General features: G+C 50.0%; 1 pseudogene; it reads left to right on the top strand.

The window, feature by feature from the left end:
- The first annotated feature begins 17,773 nt into the window (after positions 1 to 17,773).
- LOC137846874 (olfactory receptor 14J1-like) lies at positions 17,774 to 18,683 on the top strand (annotated as a pseudogene).
- Positions 18,684 to 26,283: the final 7,600 nt, after the last annotated feature.

Raw genomic sequence — 26,283 nt, 5'->3', positions numbered from 1 at the left:
CATTGCCTGAATGTTCTGAACTCACAGAAATTAATTTCTGCTGGCCAAACTCCTTTTCCCTCCCCCAAATCTCACATCTCTCCTGGCCAGGCTTCTCCTGACTTCCCCATATCAGTCATCTTCCTAGGGGCAGCTTTCTGATGGCTTTCATGATCTCAGAGTACCTGTCTCATATCTGTTGGCTACTCCTTTCTTGAGACTGACGTGGCACCTAAGTCAGGATGGAAAAGAACACAAAGGCTGTAGGTGAACCCTGCACAATATGCCCAGCAGTTCTTGTACCACCCCAAAATTTTGTTTCCTGCCTCCATGTTTTGGATATGGAATAGCTTCTGTGCACCCAGGCTAACTTCTTCCAAACCCTCATGCACGGTTCAGTTTGCCCCAAGCGTCTTGGAGGCAGTGGCCCACTCTGTGTAGAAAACTGAAAGCAGTCCTAAAGGATGACTTCAGTCAAAAGCTGAAACCTCCGACGTGACAACCCCTATCCAAGACCTCTTCCTCTATGGGGCCTACCAGGTACTTAGAAAGAGCCGATCTCAGAAACTACATGCACAGCAAGTACCTTCTGCTGCCCTACCATGGACACAGGCAGATGTGAGCCTAAAGGCACAGATCCCAGCCAGGAGTCAAGGGTGACCTGTCAGCTACTTCAAAAAGAGCTCAACTCACAGGCCATTTAACAACCATTTGCTTCCTGCTGGACTTAGTGCTTCTGACGCAGCACTGAGCTTATAATACCACACCTACAAAACACCCCCTTTTTGGGCCAGGACCTGCCCAGGTAGAAATGATCTGGTTGTGATCCTCCAAGCCCATGGCACACCTGCTGAGCTCCCAGCCTCTCTGACACACAGGAGCCAGTTCCGTGACAGTCCTGGGAGGTTGTAGGGCAGGAGGGAGCTTGCAGGCAATGTTCCAGCCCATGCCTGCTGGCAGTCTGTCAGATCCTTGCGCACAGTGAAAATCATGTTTGTATCCAGAAGACATGAGCCTGGAGCTGGCCTAGGAAACACTTTGGGGAAGCACCCTCCCAGCCCCAGCCCCGGCCCCAGCCCCAGCTACAGCTGGCAATGCTGCTTTGCAGAGCATGGGGTCTCTGGTGCCTGGGGCACGGGGGCACTCTGCAGGGCTGTGCTGGGTAGGCTGGGAGGCAGACCCAGCTCCTGGGGTCACTGCCATTGCCTCAGGGCTGCAAGGAATCACTTGCCAGGCTCCTTTGCTGGGGCTTTTGTGTGCCCTGGGACTGCTGAGCTCTCCTCTGCCTGCTCACACCAGATTGAGCACTTCAGCTCTGGTCAGTCCACCTTGGAGGAGATCCCCCCTTAGGAGGGAAGTGCTGCAGTGGAGGCCAGCTGTGCCACTGCCGTGCCCACTGCCTGTCCCTGCCTGCAGTCCCAGCACAGCCCCACAGCAGCACTGGCACCAAGCTCCAGGAGCAGCCGGGCCTGACCCCACCAGCAGGGCTCAGCAGGACAAGGCGGCAGTGGCAAGAGAGCAGCTCTGCATGCCCCAAGCGCTGGTGCTCCCTGGCCATACTGCTGGGATGGGACTCTTTTCCTTTGCACCCCTGCACATGGGCACTGCCCCTGCAGAGCCAGGCCAGGTCTCAGAGGAAGGATGTCAGACAAAAAGGGCAGTAAAATCTTAATTTCCTTAAGGTAAAATTCACAGAGAGCATGGCTTCACATGCACAGAGTCTATGAGCTACATGTATATTCAACAGGTACATCCATATCATTTTAATGGGTGCTTATTAGCTGAATTAATGTAATAAGAATATGCACAAACACAACCACCAAAAAAAAAAAAAAAAAAAAAAAAAACAAAAAACAAAACAAAACACACAAACAGGTATACTGGCTTTTCCTCCAATTATTGACATTGCAAGTCATGTGCAGAAGCAGATCAGACATTTCTTGCATCCAAGACACATCTAGTCATTAATTTCCACAGGGCATCCTTGAGCTCCTGGCTCCTCATGCTACAGATGAGGACGTGCTCTGCTGGAGGCACCGAGTACAGAATTGCCACCACCAGGTCCGGGGATGGGGAGGGAATGGAGCGGGCTTCAGGCAGGCAACCATGACAGGCCTGAGAAAGACGGACACCATGGCCAGGTGAGGGGGGCATGTAGAAAATGCTTTGTGTTGGCCCTGCTATAGAGACGACAGGACTGCCACCTAGATCCACAAGGTCGAATCCAAATACAATAAGTGGCAGCTGGGCTCTTGGCCCCGAGCCCCTCTTGGTTGCTGAGGCTGCTCCCACAGCACCAGAAGAGATGGGAAGAGAGAAATACAGAGACCAATGAATTTCTGATGATATCTTTATTGTCTTTCTCAATGCAATTTCTCACCACCCGCTGACCAATGCCCAGCCTAACCCCAAGCAGTCCAGCCTTCCTCCCCATGGCTAGCTACCCCTATATATTGTTTAGCATGACATCAGATGGTATGGAATACCCCTTTGGACAGTTTGGGTCAGGTGTCCTGCGTCTGTCCCCTCCCAGCTCCTGCTGCACCCCCAGCCTGCCCATTGGTAAGACAGAGTGAGAAGCTGAGACATCCTTGGCTTGGTGTAAGCACTGCTCTGCAACAATTAAACATCAGCGTCTTATCAGCACTCTTCTCATCCTAAGCCAAAACATAACACCCTAGCAGCTAGTAGGAGGAAAATTACCTCTGTCCTAACTGAAACCAGGATATCTATCCACCCTTTATTCCATATGTCGTGGTTTAACCCGGCCGGCAGCTAAACACCACGCAGCCGTTCGCTCACCCTCCCCCCTCCCTCCCTGGGACGGGGGAGAGAAATGGAAAGTGAAGCCCGTGAGTTGAGATAAAGACAGTTTAATAAGACAGGAAAAATAATAATAACAATAATAACAATAATAACAATAATAATAATATGGTGATAATAGGGAAATAATAATAATATGTACAAACAAGTGACGCACAATGCAATTGCTCACCACTCGCTGACCGATGCCCAGCCTAACCCCGAGCAGTCCGGCCCCCTCCCCCCGGCTAGCCACCCCTATATATTGTTTAGCATGACGTCAGATGGTATGGAATACCCCTTTGGCTAGTTTGGGTCACCTGTCCTGGGTCTGTCCCCTCCCAGCTCTTACTGCACCCCCAGCCTGTCCGTTGGCAGGACAGAGCAAAAGGCTGAGATGTCCTTGGCTTAGTATAAGCACTGCTCTGCAACAATTAAAGCATCGGGGTGTTACCAGCTACTAGGAAGAAAATTAATTCTGTTCTAACTGAAACCAGGACATCTATCCACCCCTTATTCCATACCATTTATGTCATGCTCAGGTTACACTCTTTTCCATACATTCTAATTAGTCACCTATAGTAATCATGGTAGTGATAACATACAGTATAATATACTAATTAACATGGTACAATTCAGTTTATGGGCTATTCTCACCCAGTATTAAATCTCCTTGAGGTACACACCGCACCTCTCCGTTCTTTTGCATCACCCACCAAGTGTATCCAGGTCCCTGAGCGAAAACAATTCCACGAATAGGTTTGCCTTTTCCTGAGGCAGGAGTAACAATTCCATGAATAGGTTTGCCTTTTCCTGAGGAAGGGGTGGCGGTGTGGCTCTCTATATTAGAGAGTCTTTCGATGTTGTAGAACTCGAGGCTAGGAATGACAAGATCGAGTCCCTTTGGGTTAGGATCGGCAGGGACAACAAGGCTAGTGTCCTGGTCGGGGTCTGCTATAGACCGCCGAACCAGGATGAGGAGACGGATGAGGAGTTCTACAGGCAGCTGACAGAAGTTGCGAAATCGTCAGCGCTTGTACTCGTGGGGGACTTCAACTTCCCTGACATATCCTGGAAGCACAACACAGCCCAGAGGAAGCAGTCTAGGAGGTTTCTGGAGAGCGTGGAAGATAGCTTCCTGACGCAGCTGATTAGTGAACCTACCAGGGGTGGTGCCCTGCTAGACCTTCTCTTCACAAACAGAGAAGGACTGGTGGAGGATGTGATTGTCAGGAACAGTCTTGGGCAGAGTGACCACGAAATGGTGGAGTTCACTATTCTTGGCGGGGCCAGGAAGGGAACCAGTAAAACCACTGTATTGGACTTTCGGAGGGCTGACTTTGGGCTGCTCAGGACACTAGTTGGTGGAGTCCCATGGGAGGCGGTTCTGAAGGGCAGAGGGGTCCAGGAAGGCTGGGCGCTCTTCAAGAGGCAAATCCTAATGGTGCAGGAGCGGTCTATTCCCATGCGCCCAAAGATGAGCCAGCGGGGAAGAAGACCAGCCTGGCTCAACAGAGAATTGTGGCTTGAGCTTAGGAGAAAAAAGAGGGTTTATAATCTTTGGAAAATTGGGCAGGCCACTAAGGAGGACTATAAGGATGTAGCGAGGCTGTGCAGGGACAAGATTAGGAAGGCCAAAGCTCATCTGGAGCTCAATCTGGCTACTGCCGTTAAAGATAATAAAAAACGCTTTTATAAATACATCAACACAAAAAGGAGGACTAGGGAGAATCTCCATCCTTTACTGGATGCAGGGGGAAACTTAGTTACAAGAGATGAGGAAAAGGCGGAGGTGCTCAATGCCTTCTTTGCCTCAGTCTTTAGCGGCAAAACCGGTTGCTCTCTGGATACCCAGTACCCAGAACTGGTGGAAGGGGACGGGGAGCAGGATGTGGCCCTCACCATCCACGAAGAACTGGTTGGTGACCTGCTACGGCACTTGGATGTCCACAAATCGATGGGGCCGGATGGGATCCACCCAAGGGTACTGAGAGAACTGGCAGAGGAGCTGGCCAAGCCCCTATCAATCATTTATCAGCAGTCCTGGCTATCGGGGGAGGTCCCAGCTGACTGGCGGCTAGCAAATGTGACGCCCATCTACAAGAAGGGCCGGAGGGCAGACCCGGGGAACTACAGGTCGGTCAGTTTGACCTCAGTACCAGGGAAGCTCATGGAGCAGATCCTCTTGGGAGTCATCATGCGGCACTTGAAGGGCAAGCAGGCGATCAGGCCCAGCCAGCATGGGTTTATGGAAGGCAGGTCCTGCTTGACGAACCTGATCTCCTTCTACGACAAAGTGACGCGCTGGGTGGACGAGGGAAAGGCTGTGGATGTGGTCTACCTTGACTTCAGCAAGGCTTTTGACACCGTCTCCCACAGCATTCTCCTCAAGAAACTGGCTGCTCTTGGCTTGGACTCACGCATGCTTCGTTGGGTTAGAAACTGGCTGGATAGCCGGGCCCAAAGAGTTGTGGTGAATGGAGCCAAGTCCAGTTGGAGGCCAGTCACTAGCGGCGTCCCCCAGGGCTCGGTGCTGGGGCCGGTCCTCTTTAACATCTTCATCAATGATCTGGATGACGGCATTGAGTGCACCCTCACTAAGTTTGCAGATGACACCAAGCTAGGTGCGTGTGTCGATCTGCTCGAGGGTAGGAAGGCTCTGCAGGAGGATCTGGATAGGCTGCACCGATGGGCTGAGGTCAACTGTATGAAGTTCAACAAGGCCAAGTGCCGGGTCCTGCACCTGGGGCGCAATAACCCCAAGCAGAACTACAGGCTGGGAGAGGAATGGTTGGAGAGCTGCCAGGCAGAGAAGGACCTGGGAGTGATGGTGGACAGTCGGCTGAATATGAGCCAGCAGTGTGCTCAGGTGGCCAAGAAGGCCAACGGCATCCTGGCTTGTATCAGAAACACTGTGACCAGCAGGGCTAGGGAGGTGATCGTCCCCCTGTACTCGGCTCTGGTGAGGCCGCACCTCGAGTACTGTGTTCAGTTTTGGGCCCCTCGCTACAAGAAGGACATCGAGGTGCTTGAGCGGGTCCAAAGAAGGGCGACGAAGCTGGTGAGGGGCCTGGAGAGCAAGTCCTACGAGGAGCGGCTGAAGGAGCTGGGCTTGTTCAGCCTAGAGAAGAGGAGGCTCAGGGGTGACCTTATTGCTCTGTATAAGTACATTAAAGGAGGCTGTAGCGAGGTGGGGGTTGGCCTGTTCTCCCATGTGCCTGGTGACAGGACGAGGGGGAATGGGCTAAAGTTACGCCAGGGGAGTTTTAGGTTAGATGTTAGGAAGAATTTCTTTACTGAAAGGGTTGTGAGGCATTGGAACGGGCTGCCCAGGGAGGTGGTGGAGTCACCATCCCTGGAAGTCTTCAAAAGACGTTTAGATGTAGAGCTTAGGGATATGGTTTAGTGGGGACTGTTAGTTTTAGGTCAGAGGTTGGACTCGATGATCTTGAGGTCTCTTCCAACCTAGAAAATTCTGTGTGTCTGTGTGTGTGATTCTGAGTAGCCCAGACTGTTTTACCCAGCATATTTTTTACATGCACTACAGGAACTTTATCCCCATCTACAGTACGTAACAGGTTGGATTGGGCAGGTCCAGCTCGGTTGGTAGATCCCCTAGTATTGACTAACCAGGTGGCCTTTGCCAAATGCGTATCCCAGTTTTTGAACGTCCCAGCGCCCATTGCTTTCAATGTAGTCTTTAACAGTACATTGTATCGTTCAACTTTCCCGGAGGCTGGTGCATGATAGAGGATGTGATACACCCACTCAATACCATGTTCTTTGGCCCAAGTGTCTATAAGGTTGTTTCGGAAGTGAGTCCCATTGTCTGACTCTATTCTTTCTGGGGTGCCATGTCGCCATAGGACTTGCTTTTCAAGGCCCAGGATGGTGTTCCGGGCGGTGGCATGAGGCACAGGATATGTTTCCAGCCATCCGGTGGTTGCTTCCACCATTGTAAGTACGTGGCGCTTGCCATTGCGAGTTTGAGGGAGTGTGATGTAAACAATCTGCCAGGCCTCTCCATATTTATATTTCAGCCATCGTCCTCCATACCAAAGAGGCTTTGACCGTTTGGCTTGCTTGATTGCAGCACATGTTTCACAGTCATGAATAACCTGTGCTATAGCGTCCATGGTCAGGTCCACCCCTCGATCACGAGCCCATCTGTATGTTGCATCTCTACCTTGATGGCCTGAGGTGTCATGGGCCCATCGGGCTATAAATAATTCACCTTTATGCTGCCAATCCAGGTCCACCTGAGCTACTTCAATCTTAGCAGCCTGATCCACCTGCTGGTTGTTTTGATGTTCTTCAGTAGCCCGATTCTTGGGCACATGAGCATCTACGTGGCGTACTTTCACAGCCAGGTTCTCTACCCGAGCAGCAATATCTTGCCACAATGCAGCAGCCCAGATGGGTTTGCCCCTACGCTGCCAGTTGTTTTGCTTCCATTGCTGTAACCATCCCCACAGGGCATTTGCTACCATCCATGATTTGGTGTAGAGAAGGAGAACTGGCCATTTTTCTCGTTCAGCAATGTCTAAAGCCAGCTGAATGGCTTTCACTTCTGCAAACTGACTCGATTCACCTTCTCCCTCAGCAGCTTCTGCAACTCGTCGCGTAGGACTCCATACAGCAGCCTTCCATCTCCGATGCTTCCCCACAATACGACAGGACCCATCAGTGAACAGGGCATATTTCTTTTCATTCTCTGGCAACTGGTTGTACAGTGGGGCTTCTTCAGCACGACCCACCTCCTCCTCTGATGATATCCCAAAATATTTGCCTTCTGGCCAGTCCATGATCACTTCCAATATTCCTGGGCGACTGGGGTTTCCTATTCGAGCCCGCTGAGTAATCAGTGCAACCCACTTGCTCCATGTAGCATCAGTTGCATGATGCGTAGAGGGGACCCTTCCCTTGAACATCCAGCCTAGTACCGGCAATCGGGGTGCTAGGAGGAGCTGCGCTTCAGTACCGACCACCTCCGAAGCAGATCGAACTCCTTCATATGCTGCCAATATCTCCTTTTCAGTTGGAGTATAGCGGGCCTCAGATCCTCTGTATCCCCGACTCCAAAACCCCAGAGGCCGACCTCGAGTTTCCCCAGGTTCTTTCTGCCAGAGGCTCCAGGTGGGGCCATTCTCCCCGGCTGCAGTGTAGAGCACATTCTTTACATCTGGTCCTGTTCGAACTGGCCCAAGGGCTACTGCATGGACTATTTCCTGCTTGATTTGTTCAAAGGCTTGTTGTTGTTCAGGGCCCCATTCAAACTCATTCTTCTTACGGGTTACTTGGTAGAGCGGGTTTACAATTAGACTGTAATTTGGGATGTGCATTCTCCAAAACCCCACAACACCTAGGAAAGTCTGTGTTTCTTTTTTGTTAGTTGGTGGAGACATAGCTGTTATTTTGTTGATCACATCCATTGGGATTTGATGACGTCCATCTTGCCATTTTATTCCTAAAAACTGGATCTCTCGTGCAGGTCCTTTGACTTTATTCTGTTTTATGGCAAAACCGGCTTTCAGAAGGATTTGGACTATTTTCTTCCCTTTCTCGAAAACTTCCTCTGCTGTGTCACCCCACACAATAATGTCATCGATGTACTGCAGGTGTTCAGGAGCTTCCCCCTGCTCTAGCGCAGACTGGATCAGCCCATGGCAAATGGTAGGGCTGTGTTTCCACCCCTGGGGCAGCCGATTCCAAGTATATTGGACTCCCCTCCAAGTGAAGGTAAATTGTGGCCTGCACTCTGCTGCTAGAGGGATGGAGAAAAATGCATTAGCGATATCAATTGTGGCGTACCACTTGGCTGCCTTTGACTCAAGTTCATACTGAAGTTCCAGCATGTCCGGCACTGCAGCACTCAGTGGTGGCGTGACTTCGTTCAGGCCACGATAGTCCACTGTTAGTCTCCACTCGCCATTAGACTTTCGCACTGGCCATATGGGACTATTGAAAGGTGAATGGGTCTTGCTGATCACTCCTTGGCTCTCCAATTGACGAATTAGCTTATGGATGGGAATCAGGGAGTCTTGGTTAGTGCGATATTGCCGCCGGTGCACAGTTGTGGTAGCGATTGGCACTTGCTGTTCTTCGACCCTCAGCAACCCCACAACAGAGGGGTCCTCTGAGAGACCAGGCAAGGTAGATAATTGTTTAATGCCCTCTGTCTCTAAGGCAGCTGTACCAAAAGCCCACCGGAACCCTTTTGGGTCCTTGCAATATCCTCTTCTAAGATAGTCTATGCCAAGGATACATGGAGCATCCGGGCCAGTCACAATACGGTGCTTTTCCCACTCATTCCCAGTCAGACTCACTTCAGCCTCCAATACAGTCAACTGCTGAGATCCCCCTGTCACTCCACAAATATAGATGGGCTCTGGTCCTTTATAGCTCGATGGCATTAGAGTACATTGTGCACCGGTGTCTACTAAAGCCTTATACTTCTGTGCGCGTGATGTGCCAGGCCATCGAATCCACACAGTCCAATAAACTCGATTGTCCCTTTCCTCCCCCTGGCTGGAGGCAGGGCGCCCCTAATCCTGGTCAGAATCTTCCTCGTTTCTGTGTTTGAAGGACTGTCTGCTGGAAGTTGGAGCAGCAAACTTTTCAGAGAATCCCTTTTTCCTGATTGTTTTCTTTTTTAACTCACGTATCCGAGCCTCTAGGGTCGCAGTAGATTTTCCATCCCATTTTCTCATGTCCTCTCCATGGTCTCGTAAGTAAAACCACAGGGTGGCACGGGGTGAGTACCCACCATATCGTCTTCCTTGTGTGGGTGAACGCCTACCCCTGACAGCTGAGACACTGCTTTGTACAGGTACGGAGGAGAATAATCTCTCTTCAAGTTGGTGAACCTTTTCAGAAAGTTTCTCCCAAGTGTTCTCTTTTGGTCGTTGGACACTGGTTGGTTCAGGTTGGGGGGAAGATAGATTCTCTTTAAGTTGGTGGACCTCTTCAGAAAGTTTCTCCACAGCTGAGACGCAGGCCTATAAGGAAGAGGAAAGATTTTCTTCGTACTGCCGGAGTTGTTTAGCCGCTTCATCCACTGTGGGTTCCTCATCCTCTTTCCAGGCCATTATTGCCAATGAGCTGACATATGATGATGGTGCACTCCGTACAAACTTCCGCCACATGGGTCGTGTACACCTGACTTCATCTGGATCTTTGGATGTTTGTCTCTGGTCTGGATCCTCATAAATCACTTCCCGTACGGCTAATTCCCTCAGGTACTGGATTCCCTTCTCCATAGTGGTCCACTTGCCTGGTAGACATAAAAGTTCTTCCTTGAAGGGATACCTTTCCCTCACAGCTGAGAGGAGACGCCTCCAGAGGCTGGTGGATTGTGCTCCATCTGCAATTGCTTTGTCAATGCCGGCGTCTCGAGCAAGGGATCCCAGCCGCTTGGCTTCCCTGCCGTCTAATTCCACACAATTGGCTCCAGAGTCCCAGCACCGGAGCAGCCAGGTGACAAGCTGCTCACCTATACAGCGACCAAAATCTTTTCGCACATCTCGTAGCTCACGTTCATTTAGGCTTCGGGTAGTTACTGTTGCTTTTTCGGCATCCTCATCTTCCTCCTCCTGAATCCTTGATGGCCCAGCGTCGTCGTCATCTTCGTCATCTCTATACCTAGTTTTGGCAGAAGCCTTACCTGGATTGGCAGAAGACTCTCTGCGTTCTAAACAACCTGAATCTCTATACCATTTTTTCACCTTCTCTACAGGGGCAGCTTGCACTGCTACTGCTCGTTTCTCTGACTTTGTTACAGGGTCTGCTACAGAGGTTGGAATACCCTCTGCAGGGTCAACTTGCACTGCTACAGCTCGTTTCTCTGACCCCGTTACAGGGATTGGAATACCCTCTGCAGGGTCAACTTGCACTGCTACAGCTCGTTTCTCTGACCGTGTTACAGGGTTTGCCACAGGGGTTGGAATACCCTCTGCAGGGTCAACTTGCACTGCTACAGCTCGTTTCTCTGACACAGCCACAGGAGTTGGAGCGGCTGCAGGAGCTGGAGCTGGAACAGTTGCAGGAACTGGGACTGGAGTAGCGGCAGGAGCTGGGACTGGAGCGGCTGCAGGAGCTGGGGCTGGAGTGGCTGCAGGAGCTGGAACTGGAGTGGCTGCTGGAGCTGGAGCTGGAGCGGCTGCAGAATCCACCGTAGGGGTCACAGTGGCCGTTGGATCTGTCACAGGGCTTGGAGTGGCCGCAGGGTCTGTCACTAAGTTGATAGCAGTATCAATGGCAGCTCGATAGGCATGAGCCAGGCCCCAGCACGTTACAATGATTTGTGTTACTTTGGAACTGCCAGAATCATGACACCTTTTTTTCAAGCATTCTGCCAGTTTTTGAGGATTTTGCCATTGTTCAGGGGTGAATTTCCAACACACTGGGGGTGCCAACTGCTCTAGATGCCTGCCCATATCCACCCATACTCCCTGCCACTCACAACTATACTGCCTCCGGGCAAATCTCCGGATGAGCTTCCCAAATAGTTGTTTAACTATAAGCAGAATCTGAAGTGCATTCATGAGGCAGAACAATAAGACTATGGTATTCTGAGTATCCCAATAATATTCAATATCTTGGAGAGCTATTTTGACAAGCTCAGGGGATAAGAGGGTGGTGAAGGAGGAAGGCAGAGGCAATTTTGAGGGAGAAGGCAGAGTGATCCAGGAGGATACAGGGGTGGTGAAGGAGAAAGGGAGAGTAATCAAGTAAGAAAAAATATCTTCCCCTTTCCCCTCCACAGATTGACTCTCTAACGGAGAAAAACAATAGGTATAATTGCTAATAGTTCCCAAGATACTGTTTCCAAAGTACAGAGTCCACGATGTTACTGAGTATAAATACCAAGTTAGAGTCATGACCAGATATCTTATCGTCTCATAAGCCATTGCTATAATACTCAGTACCATAATGATCTGAAACCAGGGCCCAGAGAGGATAAACAATACTACAGAGAGCAAATACGGAAAATAATGTACTATAATACTCAATTTGGAAAACAGGCGCAGCAGAGTTGAGATTAAAGCAATCAGCATCATGACAAGTGACTATTAAGCAGGTCTAATCCTTACACCAATTTTAGTTTAACACACTCTGATCAGATCTGTCGTTATCTCAACCTTTCGTGCCCCACGTTGGGCGCTAAAAGGACTGTCGTGGTTTAACCCGGCCGGCAGCTAAACACCACGCAGCCGTTCGCTCACCCTCCCCCCTCCCTCCCTGGGACGGGGGAGAGAAATGGAAAGTGAAGCCCGTGAGTTGAGATAAAGACAGTTTAATAAGACAGGAAAAATAATAATAACAATAATAACAATAATAACAATAATAATAATATGGTGATAATAGGGAAATAATAATAATATGTACAAACAAGTGACGCACAATGCAATTGCTCACCACTCGCTGACCGATGCCCAGCCTAACCCCGAGCAGTCCGGCCCCCTCCCCCCGGCTAGCCACCCCTATATATTGTTTAGCATGACGTCAGATGGTATGGAATACCCCTTTGGCTAGTTTGGGTCACCTGTCCTGGGTCTGTCCCCTCCCAGCTCTTACTGCACCCCCAGCCTGTCCGTTGGCAGGACAGAGCAAAAGGCTGAGATGTCCTTGGCTTAGTATAAGCACTGCTCTGCAACAATTAAAGCATTGGGGTGTTATCAGCACTCTTCTCATCCTAAGCCAAAACACAGCATTCCACCAGCTACTAGGAAGAAAATTAATTCTGTGCTAACTGAAACCAGGACAAGACCATAGAACCATAGAATAGCTCATGTTGAATGAGACCTTAAAGATCATCTAGTTCCAATCCCCCAGCCTTGGACAGGGATGCCCCCCTGAGATCAGGTTGCCCAGGGCCTCATCTAACCCGCTCTTGAACAAATCCAGGGATGGCATATCTATAAGGTCTCTCAGTAGCCCCTTCAAGTACCCCACCTCCCTCTGAGTGAAGAATTACCTCCTAACCTCTAATCTAAATCTCCCCTCTTTTACCTTAAAACCTTTCTCCCTTTTCCTGTAATTCTCTAATTGACAAAGAACCACTCTCTGTCTTTTTTATAAGCCTCCTTTAAGTACTCAAAGGCGACAAAGAGGTCACCCCGGAGCCTTCTCTTTTGTAGAATGAACAGCCCCCATTATGATGGGGAGAGGCTTGGCAACTATATCAGCCAGTTCCCTAAGGATCCTGGGATGCAAGTCATCAGGCCACATAGACTTGTACTTGTTGAGTTCCATCAGGTGGTCTTGGACCTGCTCTTCACTCACAGCAGGTGGGAATTTGCTCTCCAGCCTCCATCTATGGGTTCAGGGAAGTGAAAGACTTGGGGAGCCTGACTGGCACTGAAGACTGAGGCAAAGACGGTGCTGAGTCCCTCAGCCTTCTCCATGTCTCTCATTGCCAGTTAACCCTTCTCATCCATCAGAGAGGGTACACTCTCCTTGGCCTTTCTTTTCTGAGCAATGTATCTATAGAATCCCTTCCAATTATTCCTTGCATCCCTTGAGAAGGTCAGTTCCATCTGTGCCTTGGCTTTCCTTATTCCGTCTCTACATATCCAAAACTGAAACATGCATGAGAAAAAAATAACCCTGGATCCACAAAAGCCATCTGTGAAAAAAAACTTATAGACAGGAAGTGTGACTTTGAGGAGGTGCAGAGGTGATGGGCACATCGTGCAGGATGATCCTAAAGACCTTTGTGTCCTTTTCCCTCCTGACTGCTACGCCACTTCCTTCTCAGGAATGGAGGAGCCAACAGAGGTGAGACAGATACTCTGCAATCATGAATGTCATCAGAAATCTGATCCCAATAAGATATGGGGAGGTCAGGAGCAGCCTGGACAAGAGAGATGTGAGATTACAGGGTGGGAAGAAGAGCTTGGCCAACAGAAACTTATGATTTCATAGAAGTAAGAGGGATTATGTAACGTGGATGCTGCAATAACACTGACTTGATATAAAACAGTCGCGTATGGCCCTTACCTTACTTGAGCCAGTAATTTTAATCTCTAAACATAAATGCTACTAAAATACTCTGAAAGGAATCACTTTTTTTCCTCTTGCTAATCCTAATGCCTTCCCTTAACACTAGAATGAAAATGCTGCATTTAACCCTAGACTTCTGGGCAAACCTAAAAAAACCCTAAACCACAGAGCTTGTCCGTAACTTAACCACAGACCTGACACCACAAGCAGAGCAACAAACACTCTCACTAAAACTTTGCTTAATCTCTAACCCAGAAAGTGAAAACCAGGTGCGTAGGGGCCTAGAGAGAGGTCAGCTCTACCTCAGGATCTCATGGCCCAGCAGGAGGAATGTTACTGTGGCAGTGACTCTGAGGTCACTTCTGCCTCTGCAGTGGATAGGGCATGTTAGAAATGGCTCAGTCTTCAAAATAGGATTAAATAAAAAAATAGGATTTATTAAAAGAATAGAGGTAAGCAAACAGTGCTGGGTGCACCGGGAGTCTCCACTCCACCAGGACACACACCAGTTACATCAAGTAGCTGATTTTTATGCTCCTAGACTAATACATATTCATTACTACTTCTAAAAAAATAGATTATTATAATTAGCTTCCAGGGTCCAGTCCCTTCTACTGGAGCATGCGCATCAGTCTCCGGTGGTCCCTCTGGGTGTCTCTAGGGGTCTTTCATGCTGAAGGCTTGTAGTCTTCCTCTCCAAGTTTTTTTCTTCTCCTTCCCCTTTGTACTCCTTTGGCACCGTATCAAGTTTATAGAACATCCCCTGCAGGTCTTGTCTCCCAGCCGTCCTTCAGCTTCTTTTTTTTCTCTTCTTAATCTCTTGGCCACCTGGCCAGGTATCAGAGGCTTGCATAGCATCCCATAATAGTCACTAGTTGTTATCAGTTGTTCTAAAACACCCAGACATCAAAGACTTCATACAAACACAAATAGCTCTCTTATTGACACTTCACAAGTAATTAAAACATTCCTCACCAGCCATTCACAGGGACAGTCACACCTATAGCAGTGTTAAATTAATCTCGAAGGAGACAAAAAAAAGGCTGTAACTGTTAGAAACAGAAGTCCGGAATAACAAAAGCAAACAGGTTCATAAATTTGAAGAGTATTTTCTGAAGACTTGATAAATTGACTAGAATGAGGGGGAGACTGGGACACACTGCATCTGTGGTTCAAGAATTAAATTGCCAGTGCAGGGCCCAGACGCAGACAGGAGGGTTCTTTATTGACACGGATTGTTAAAACATTCCTAAAACCAGGAACCAGGCCAGTTTCCTACAGAGCTGCCTTACGAGGAGTATGGCCACCAAGAAGATCTGAGTTATCAGACTCAGCTCAGATCCCCTGAGACACCACACGAACAAGTGCCAAAAACTAGCTTGTAAAGAGGTGCATGTCTGGGAGTCACGAGGACATCCTCATGTGGAAAGGAGCAATGAGAATGGCAAGACTGAAAGTCCCAACAGGACCCAGGTCTTTGTGTCCATGGCTATGGCTGTTGTCAGTGTCACTGAGGCCTATGAGGAGACAGCTGATCGTTAAAGCACCAGGGCCTCATTGCCTCCTCGCCCCCACCCATGAAGCAGGCAGGGGTCGTACCATTCTCCTGCACTTGGCCATGCACATCCCCATCTCCTAATGCCCCACAGAGCCCTGAGCAACCTGTCAAGAGAAAGGATCTCCCTTAAAATGGGATAGATGTCAAGTCCTGGCCCTTGTGCTTGGTGACACACATCCACTTTTCCTACACCTCAGTGTCACCTTCACATTGCCTTTGTCTCCTTGTCCTCACTGCCTCCAGGGTTCTGCTCTAACGAGCTCCAAGGGAGGCTGTGTGAGTGCTGGCTCTCAGGGGGACACTGCAGGAAACTTGCCTCTGACTTGCACTTCTGGAGAGATGTCTTCAATTGTCTCTGAGTGCCTGAGGTTCGTGGGCTCATCAGCAAAGCCCCCAGAGGGGTGATTGCAGTGCCTTGGGCTGGTGCTGTGCTGCTGAGCTGGGCCGGGCTCCTGAGACAGAGAGAGCTCGTGGCAAGAGGGCCCTGGTGCAGAGAGACAGCTGTGCCCAGGAGCAGCTCCTCTGCACAGCACAGCAGGGCTGGGGGCTCTGACCGCAGCTGGCACACAGAGAGGAGAGAAGGAGAGAGGGTTTGGAGGCACTGAAGAGCACAACAACAGAGGGCAGCGTGTGGCAGGACACATCTGCAGGCTCTTGACACCGTGAGGCTCTGACAGCAGGGCCATGAAGGTGGGGTTGCCAGAGGGGTCTTCTACAGCTCACACATCTGATGGCTGATAGCATCTGTCAGGATGGATTTAATCTACATTTAATATGGAATATAATGTGCTATACACAATGGCATTTATAAAGTGCATTTCCAGAGGAAATCTGAGGCTTGGTTAGTCTGAAGAGGAAGGCTTTTTTAGTTTATGTGCTTTCCAAATCTTGCAGTGCAGTGGAAGCATGGATGGGATCTGTGAGCATGGACAGGGAGGAGATGTGAGGACATAGAACCATCTCCCAGCAAAGAAATAGGAAGGCAGCAGGGACTTGGGCAGGCAGTGAGAGGGAGCTGCTGCCACAAATGCTGTGAGAGGGAGGGCTCAGGCACCTCCCTGCAACCTTCTGCAGGGCAGGCGCCTTCCCTGGGACACCCCCTGTTCTCCTCTCCCACCAGCACAGCCTCTGTCCTCAAGCTCCCAATGTCCCTAGCATGAGCTGCCTCCTGTCAGGCAGAGCTGCAGCACAGGAGGGTCTGCTGAGTGTCCGTCTGTCCCTCCCTGGCCTTGCCTCCCCTGGCAGCAGCACGTTGGCATTCCTCCTGGCTTCTCCAGCTGGCCGTGCTGCTGCTGGTCTTGTTCCCAGGCTGGCTGGGGATGGGGGTTTCACATGCCCATGGCATGAGCCCTCGGTGTGCTTGAGTGGAGGGACAGGGTGAGGGGTGTGGAGATGGGCACTTTGAGCCTGGATTCCTCTGCTCTCGGCAGTGTTCAGGTTCCTTTCAGATGAACAACTGAGTCCAACTTTCCTGCAGCTCTCACAGGGCGGCTGAGACCAGCACTGATGGACAGATTGTCTGTCCTCACTAAAGGACACTCTGCACTGTAGGGACAGTCCCTTTTTCTCTGAGCAGACACAAAGTTTCCCTTCAAGTGCAGGGGGAATGCCCAGGATTTCTGTTTTAGAAAAACTCAGAAGTGTCCAGGTTCTATAGGCACTGGAACAGGCACCACAGGGAAGTGGTCACAGCACTAATGCTGTCAGAATTTATATATTTGGGCAACTCCCTCAGGCATATAGACTGATTTTTGGGTGGTCATGTACAAATTCAGGGGTGGGATCTGATGATCCTTGTCGAACACTTTCAAGTCAGGATATTCTATGATTCTATGACACTAGGAACATAGGAGCAGAATTGCACTGTAGCTAAAAGACCGGCCAACATAGAGCAGCTGAGCCCAGAACTGATGGACTCCTCTCGGAAGAGCATTCTGCTCTAAAAATGCAGTATCTGTGACTCTGAAGATGTACAAGGTTTCACTTGGAGTGCAGCTGAATGCCCAGGATTTATGCCTTAGAAAGACTCATCAGGTGTGGTGGAGCAGCTGAACAAAGAGTAAAAATCAAATAAAGAAACAAATAAACAAATAAATCTCCACACGTCTGCTCTGTGAGGAACTTCGAGCAAAACTAGGGAAATCTCTGATATCAGGAGTGAAATGAATCTGAGACTGCCCCATGTTCCTACCATGTTGCTACCTTGAGCTGTAGTGCAGGACAGATTGTTCCATTGCTCACAGAAGAACACTCTTCTCCCAGAGAGACTCATTATCAGGTGGAAGTCATTAAAGGGACCTTCAAAATAACTGCCTGCAAGTGGACAATCAATTGGTTTTAAATGAGAAAACTGAGTTTTCCTCCGATAAGTCTGTTGTACATTACTACTATTCTTTCTCTTTGTGCAGGACCGCTTCACAGAAATAACAGATGTCCAACAGCAGCTCAGTCACTGAGTTCCTGCTCCTGGCATTTGCAGACACGCGCGAGCTGCAGCTCCTGCACTTTGCGCTCTTCCTGGGCATCTACCTGGCTGCCCTCCTGGGCAACGGCCTCATCCTCAGCGCCATAGCCTGCCACCACCGACTGCACACCCCCATGTACTTCTTCCTCCTCAACCTCGCCCTCCTCGACCTGGGCTGCATCTCCACCACTCTGCCCAAAGCCATGGCCAATGCCCTCTGGGACAACAGGGTCATCACCTATGAAGCATGTGCTGCCCAACTCTTTCTCTTTGCTTTCTTTGTAGTAGCTGAGTATTGCCTCCTCACTGTCATGGCCTATGACCGCTACTTTGCCATCTGCAAGCCCCTGCACTACGGGAGCCTCCTGGACAGCAGAGCTTGTGCCCAGATGGCAGCAGCTGCCTGGGGCAGTGGCTTTCTCAATGCTGTCCTGCAAACGGCCAACACATTTTCCCTGCCCCTCTGCCATGGCAATGCTGTGGACCAGTTCTTCTGTGAAATCCCCCAGATCCTCAAACTCTCCTGCTCAGATGCCTACCTCAGGGAAGTTGGGGCACTTGTGTTTAGTTTTTCTTCAGCCTTTGGTTGTTTTGTTTTCATTGTGGTGTCCTATGTCCTTCAGGGCAGTGCTGAGGATGCCCTCTGAGCAGGGCCAGCACAAAGTCTTTTCCACGTGCCTCCCTCACCTGGCTGTGGTCTCTCTGTTTGTCAGCACTGCCATGTTTGCCTATCTGAAACCTCCCTCCATCTCTTACCCATACCTGGACCTGGTGGTAACATTTCTATACTCGGTGGTGCCTCCAGTATTGAATCCTCTCATCTACAGTATGAGGAACCAGGAGCTCAAAGAAGCCCTGTGGAGATTGATGACTTAACGTGTTTCAAAAGAATAAGTGCCCAGTCTGCTTCTGCAGATGAGTCTTAATGTCACTTATTATAGGAAAAGCCTATATTCTGTTTCTTTGTGTTTGTGTGTGTGCATTTTATTAATGGATTTCCTTAGTTTTAGAACGGTTAATGTTACCCACTAAAATGATTTTGGTCATCCGAACTCCACTTCGGTATGTATTTTTCGAGTCTAGCTCAGCAACTGTACACAAAGAGCCTGTCTGTCTGTGTACTTCAGGAAGCAGCTTGCATTGCCTGGTCTGACGTGCTTCCTCTGAGACCTGGTCTGGCTCTGCAGGGGCGGTGAAGAGGCAGTGCCCGTGTGCAGGGGTGCAGAGGAAAAGAGTCCCATCCCAGCAGCACGGCCAGGGAACACCAATGCTTGGGGCATGCAGAGCTGCTCTTTTGCCACTGCTGCCCTCTCCTGCTGAGCCCTGCTGGTGGGGTCAGGCCCGGCTGTTCCTGGAGCTTGGTGCCAGTGCTGCTGTGGGGCTGTGCTGGGACTGCAGGCAGGGACAGGCAGTGGGCACGGCAGTGGCACAGCTGGCCTCCACTGCAGCACTTCCCTTTTAAGGGGGGGATCTCCTCCGAGGTGGACCGAGCAGAGCTCAAGTGCTCAGTCTGGTGTGAGCAGGCAGAGGAGAGCTCTGCAGCCCCAGGGCATGCAGCAGCCCCAGCAGAGGAGCCTGGCGAGTGATTCCTTGCAGCCCTGGGGCAATGGTAGTGACCCCAAGAGCTGGGTCTGCCTCCCAGCCTACCCAGCACGGCCCTGCAGAGTGCCCCCATGCCCCAGGCACCACAGCCCCCTCGCTCTGCAGAGCAACACTGCCAGCTGGGGCTGGGGCTGGGGTTCAGGCTGGGGCTGGGAGGGTGCTTCCCCTGAATGTCTGCTAGGCCAGCTTCAGGATCATGGCTTCTGGATACAAACATGATCTTCAGTGTGCACAGGGAGCTGAGAGACCGCCAACAGGCACAGGGCTGGAACATTGCCTGCAAGGTCCCTCCTGCCCTAGCACCTCCCAGGACTGGCACGGAACTGGCTCCTGAGTGTCAGAGAGGCTGGGAGCCCAGCAGGCTCGAAGGACAAAAAACAGATCATTTCTACCTGGGCAGGTCCTAGCCCAAAAAGGGTTTTTTTTTGTAGGTCTGGTATTATGATGGCAGAGATGCCTCAGAAGCTGTAAGCCCAGTAGGAAGCTAATGGCTGTTAAGTGGCTGGGAGTTGACTTCTTTCTGAAGTAGCCGACAGCTCAACCCTTGACTCCTGGCTGGGATCTGTGCCTTTAGGCCCACATCTGCTGGTCTCCGTGACAGGACAGCAGATGCAGCTGCTCTGCACACAGTTTGTGAGATCCCCTCTTCCTAGGTAGCTGGTAGGTCCCATAGAGGAAGAGGTCTTGAATAGGTGTTGTCATATCAGAGGTATCAGCTTTTGCCTAAACTCATCCTTCAGGCCTGCTTTTGTGGTGTTGCAGAACTGCTGGGCACATTGTGCACGGTGCTCCTACAGTCGTTTCTCTCCTTCTCCATGCTGGTTCTCTAAACTTCCCCTAAGAAGATGATTGATATGGGGAAGTCAGGAGAAGCCTGGCCAACAGAGATGTGAGATTTGTGGGAGGGCAAAGGAGCGTGGACAGCAGAAGGTGATGATTTTGCAGAGGTAAGAATGTTCAGGTAATGTTAATCCCACCATAAAGCTGATTTAAAGCAGTCATGTGAGGCCCTTGTCCTATTTTAACCTGTAACGTTAATCCATAAAGCTAAATGCTACTTCACACCCTGACAGGAATCCTTTGCTCTAATATTTGACCACAAGATCCTTTGAAGCCAAAACTACTCCATAGCATCATTACATCACCCTTACTCTCTTCTTCACCGTGACCCCTGCCCTTAACACTATGATTAACACACTCTATTTAGCCTTAGACTTCTTGCAGACCTAAACAAAACCAAAGAACTTGCACGTACCCTAACCACAGACCTGACACCACAAGCCAAACACCAAACCCTTCCACTAAATATTTGATTAATCTCTATCACAGAAAGCTGAGCCCTAGTCCCTAACCTCATACATGGATGGCTAACAATCAAAGCCCTGATTCCTTTGCATTCACTTCTTCACATCCAACCCTTTTCCTAACCCTATTCTTAAGCACTTAAGGTGCTTGGCCCTTATCTGAAGCACTTAAGGTGCTTGGCCCATGATGCAGGGTAGGAACCATGAGGTTGCTCTGCAGTCACATGGCATACAAAGCTGATAGTGAGGGGCCATGGATCTGATCAGCCTGTGGGCCACAAAGAGGAGATAGACGGGAATTCTCTAAAGAGCTCAGCTCTGCCTCAGCATCTCCTGCCCCAGCAGGAGGAATGTGACTGTGACAGGGACTGTGAGGTCACTTCTGTCTCTGCACTTGATAGGGCAGCATCAGGAACGTGTCACGCAAAGGGACTGGGAGGTCACTTCTGTCTGGAGGTGTCAGGTTACAGTTCTGTGTCTTGACATAGACCTGGGATGTGGACTTTTGGGCTGACATCTGGCAGTGGCCCTGCTAGGCCAGCAGAAGGCACCTGCTTGGCATGCTGACTGGGGTATCCCCTCTGCCTCCACACCCAGGAGGACCCAGGCAGAAAGAAGGCCCCCAGATGGGTTGTCCTTTCCCTTCTGCTTGAGTCCATGAGTGCACAGCAGGAGGCACAAGGCTTGGCTGTGTCTCCACAAGAAGCTGCAAGGCCAGCAGCAGGCCCCTGGCTTGGAAGATGCTGGTGAGTATCTATGATCAGACCCTAGCTTCATTTTTCAAGGAACAGCTGGTGAGGGTTGATGAGACATTTGTGAAATGATGGAAATACTGGGATGAGAGCAAGGTGGTGAACAGAGATGGCTGTCTGCAGACTTCCAGGAAATAGGACGAAGCATGGGACAGCATATTTAAGCGTGCAGAGGAAAAGACAGAGGTTGCTGGTAAAAAGGGAAGGCCCCAACAGTCCTAATGCTTTGGCTAGAGCTTTTGAGAAAAAGAGATATAGTCATTGCAATGCAGCCTCTTTGCTTCCCTGCAACCCTGTGCAGAGGCAGGGTGGTGTCATACCAGTTTTCCTCTCGTGGCATCACACTGCCCACCACATTCCTCAGACCCCCAAGAAAAGTCCTGAGGCAGACAGGGGGGTGCAGGATCTCTCCTCGCAGTGACTGGTTCAGGCCTTGGGCCTTGTCTTCACCAAAATCAACCAAGACTTTTCTCAGCAAAGTGCTTTGCCTGTCTAATCATGGTCTCCAATAATCTGTCCTAACAAGGCCCTGGGGAGGCCTTGTTAGTAACAGCCCTCAGTGGGGCCCATTAAGACTCCAAGTCACTTCAGCTTTTCCTTTTGCATTTGCTTTTTCGCACAGTTGCATCATTCTCTGCTCAGTACCCAAGTTTCATTGACTCAGCACCAAAATACTCCATGGAACTCATTAAAACACACAAACTCCTAAGCAGCCATATCTCTCCCACCATTTTCTTCAAGTCTTCAAGACTTGTTCAGCTAATTGTAGAGCTTTCATGTTCTAGTTAAGGGGGAAGATTTCAAGGAGCATCTAATAAAAGTCTTTCTTCATTTTAAAGGCTGAATTTTGTTGTGTTTCAGTTTAGAGCATCATTCTCCTGGTTATATTGGTGTAGGGTTTCTCTTTCGAAGCCCTGTTTAGGTGGGAAGAACAGGGTTTTTCCTATTTCAAAATAAACAACAGAAATCATTCTGCAATTTAAAAAAAAAAAAAAAAAAAAGCTGAAGTTCAGATAATTGTAGAGCTTTCATTTTCTAGTTAAGGGGGAAGATTTCTAAGAGCATCTAATAAAAATCTTTCCTCATTTCAAAGGCTGTTTCAGTTTAGAGCATCATTCTCCTGGTTATATTGGTCTAGGGTTTCTCCTTTGAAGCCTTGCTTAGGTGGGAAGAACAGGGGTTTTCCTATTTCAAAACAAACAACAGGAAATCATGCTGCAATTTTCAAAAAAAAACAAAACAAAACTCAAGTTCCTAATTTTGTTGCCTCCAGTGATGTTTACCTTCCCAAAAGAATGACTCTACATGATGTATTCTTCAGTGAGTAATAGGAAATTTACGATAATTGTGTTAATATTAATCCATATCATACTAATTCAATGATAAATGATGAGGGTCTTACTAAGGAAACCATTAGAAAGACTGCTGATAGATGGGTGAGCTTGAACTCACTGAAACTCAAAGAATCACGACCTTGCTTGACAAACCTGATCTCCTTCTATGACAAAGTGACGCGCTGGGTGGACGAGGGAAAGGCTGTGGATGTGGTCTACCTTGACTTCAGCAAGGCTTTTGACACCGTCTCCCACAGCATTCTCCTCAAGAAACTGGCTGCTCTTGGCTTGGACTGGTGCACGCTTCGTTGGGTTAAAAACTGGCTGGAAAGCCGGGACCAAAGAGTTGTGGTAAATGGAGTCAAGTCCAATTGGAGGCCAGTCACTAGTGGCGTCCCTCAGGGCTCGGTGCTGGGGCCGGTCCTCTTCAACATCTTCATCAATGATCTGGACGAGGGCATTGAGTGCACCCTCAGTAAGTTTGCAGATGACACCAAGTTAGGTGCGTGTGTTGATCTGCTCGAGGGTATGAAGGCTCTGCAGGAGGATCTGGATAGGCTACACCGATGGGCTGAGGTCAACTGCATGAAGTTTAACAAGGCCAAGTGCCGGGTCCTGCACCTGGGGCGCAATAACCCCAAGCAGAGCTACAGGCTGGGAGATGAGTGGTTGGAGAGCTGCCAGGCAGAGAAGGACCTGGGAGTGATGGTGGACAGTCGGCTGAATATGAGCCAGCAGTGTGCTCAGGTGGCCAAGAAGGCCAACGGCATCCTGGCTTGTATCAGAAACAGTGTGACCAGCAGGGCTAGGGAGGTGATCGTCCCCCTGGACTCGGCTCTGGTGAGGCCGCACCTCGAGTACTGTGTTCAGTTTTGGGCCCCTCGCTACAACAAGGACATTGAGGCGCTTGAGCGGGTCCAGAGAAGGGCGACGAAGCTGGTGAGGGGACTGGAGAACAAATCCTACGAGGAGCAGCTGAGGGAGCTGGGCTTGTTCATCCTGGAGAAGAGGAGGCTCAGGGGCGACCTTATCGCTCTCTACAGATACCTTAAAGGAGGCTGTAGAGAGGTGGGGGTTGGCCTGTTCTCCCACGTGCCTGGTGACAGGACGAGGGGGAACGGGCTAAAGTTGCGCCAGGGAAGTTTTAGGTTAGATGTTAGGAAGAACTTCTTTACTGAAAGGGTTGTGAGGCATTGGAACAGGCTGCCCAGGGAGGTGGTGGAGTCACCATCCCTGGAAGTCTTCAAAAGATGTTTAGATATAGAGCTTAGGGATATGGTTTAGTGGGGACTGTTAGTGTTAGGTTAGACATTGGACTCGATGATCTTGAGGTCTCTTCCAACCTAGAAATTCTGTGATTCTGTGATTCTGTAATCAACTGGGTTGGTGAGAGTGGTCTGAATGATTAAAGAGAAAAGAGAGGGCAAACCAGGAGAACCATGGGAAATGCAAAGGTCCAGACAGGCAGCTGGGAAAGGGGACATTAACCTGTCTGACCGTAAGCAACCAGGGAAAACCTCCAGTGGCCCCGTTGTGTTTGAGGCACTTCCTTGGACTGGCAGATGTCATTAAAGACCTGCAGGAGGCCGGAGCCCTTTGGGAAAATCAGGTGGAGCCAGGTGGAGTTCCCAGGGCACCTCCACTGCCAGCAGTGGTCTTTGTCCCTGTAACTGCAGCCCAGTACAGGAAAGCCCTTCAAAGACAAACCTCTTCTTCAGTGGGTTCCTGGTACTGACCTGGATTTGAAATGGCTACTGGAAACCTGAGATACTCTCCTTTATTCCTAATAGACTTGTGAACATCCGTTAATCTTCCTGGGTCATCTTTAGCAAACTCAGGCTGAAAAACTCAAGTATAGAATGCTTGAAATGGCTGAGGCAGAACCCATCAGCTTGCCCCAATTTGGAAATGGTGCTCCAATTAAGGTTTGAAAACAAAAAGTGTGGAATGACTATGCAGGTCAATGTGCAGAGTAAGGGAAAGTCACACATATTGTCCTGGAGTAGCAGAAGGCAAAAAGCATTGCATTGTGCCTCAGAATAATCAAGGAGACCTAGTCCAGTTCATCCATGAGGAAAAGCAGAGAGAGAAGGACGTTGAGTTTGGCCTAGCATGAAGAAGGATGTGCATCACTGGTGAAGGAACCGTCGTTTGTGCCATCACCCATGTGAATTACACAAGCACCACCGCACCTAATGGTAACCTGTCTGCCCCAGCTTGGTATTCCCACAGGGCAGTGGAAAGGGAGCCAACAGCCAAGGGACACATCTGAGTGTGGAAGGTGGAGCCCAGCAGAGACAAGGAGTCAAATCCGGGCCCAGGCGGGTGGCAGAGCCCCATGCCCCATGCAGGGGCTGGCTGGGGGTCCCCTCTGCTGCAGCCAGCACACGCAGCATGGCAAGAGGAGGGCTCCCTGCACATCACTGGGCACAGCCTGGACCCGCAGGGGCTCTTCCTGACATCCCTGCAACTCCTGGCAGGCTGCGGTGAGGTGCCCCTCAGCCTTCCCTCCTGTGATCCCAGGGCACAGGGCTGCCTCCTGCCCAGCTCACTGCCCACCATGAACGTCCAACACAGCTGCTTCCCAGGTTGGGCCTTGTCCAGGGTCAGTCTCCCGCAGGGGCAGAAAATGGCCCTTGTCCCGGTGGCTTTTCACGGCCTTCTTCTCACTACATGCTCTTCTCATCCTTGATCACTTTTTACTGAATACAGATGCCTAGGGGAGCATTTTGGGAGCAGTCATGGACTCAAGCAGAAGGGACAGGACAACCCATGTTGGGGCCTTCTTTCTGCCTGGGTCCTCCTGGCTCTGGAGGCAGAGGGAATCCTACTGTCAGCATGCCAATTTGGTGCCTTGACTTCTCAAATGTCAAGGGTGACCTGACACCTCCAGACACAAGTGACCTCCCAGTCCCTTTCTGTGACACGTTCCTGCTGCTGCCCTATCACGTGTAGAGACAGAAGGGATCTCACAGTCACTGCCACAGTCATATTCCTCATGCTGGAGCAGAAGATGATGAGGCAGAGCTGAGCTCATCAGAGCATCCCCACCCATCTCCTCCTTGTGGGCCACAAGCTGATCAGATCAGGGTGAGCAAGAGACTAAAGATAAAGGGAAGTGGCTATAGGCTGTGTTTTGTCTTGAAGGGATACTTTGTGGTCAGGCATAAGAACAGTGTATTTCTGTCAGGGTGTGGAGAAGCATTTAGGTTTGCAGATTAATGTCACTGGTTAAAAAAGGGGGAATGGCTTTACATGACTGTTTGAAGCCAGCGTTACAGCAGAATCAACATTGCCTGAACGTTCTAAACTCACAGAAATCATCAATTTCTGCTGGCCAAACTCCTCTTTCCTCCCCCAAATCTCACATCTCTCCTGGCCAGGCTTCTCCTGACTTCCCCATATCAGCCATCTTCCTAGGGGCAGCTTTCTGATGGCTTTCATGATCTCAGAGTATCTGCCTCACTTCTATTGGCTACTCCTT

The sequence above is a fragment of the Anas acuta genome, chromosome W, assembly GCF_963932015.1.
Source record: "Anas acuta chromosome W, bAnaAcu1.1, whole genome shotgun sequence".
Classification (NCBI taxonomy): Eukaryota; Metazoa; Chordata; class Aves; order Anseriformes; family Anatidae; genus Anas; species Anas acuta.
Note: the sequence above shows the minus strand (reverse complement) of the source record. Positions and strands in the feature narration are given on the sequence as shown.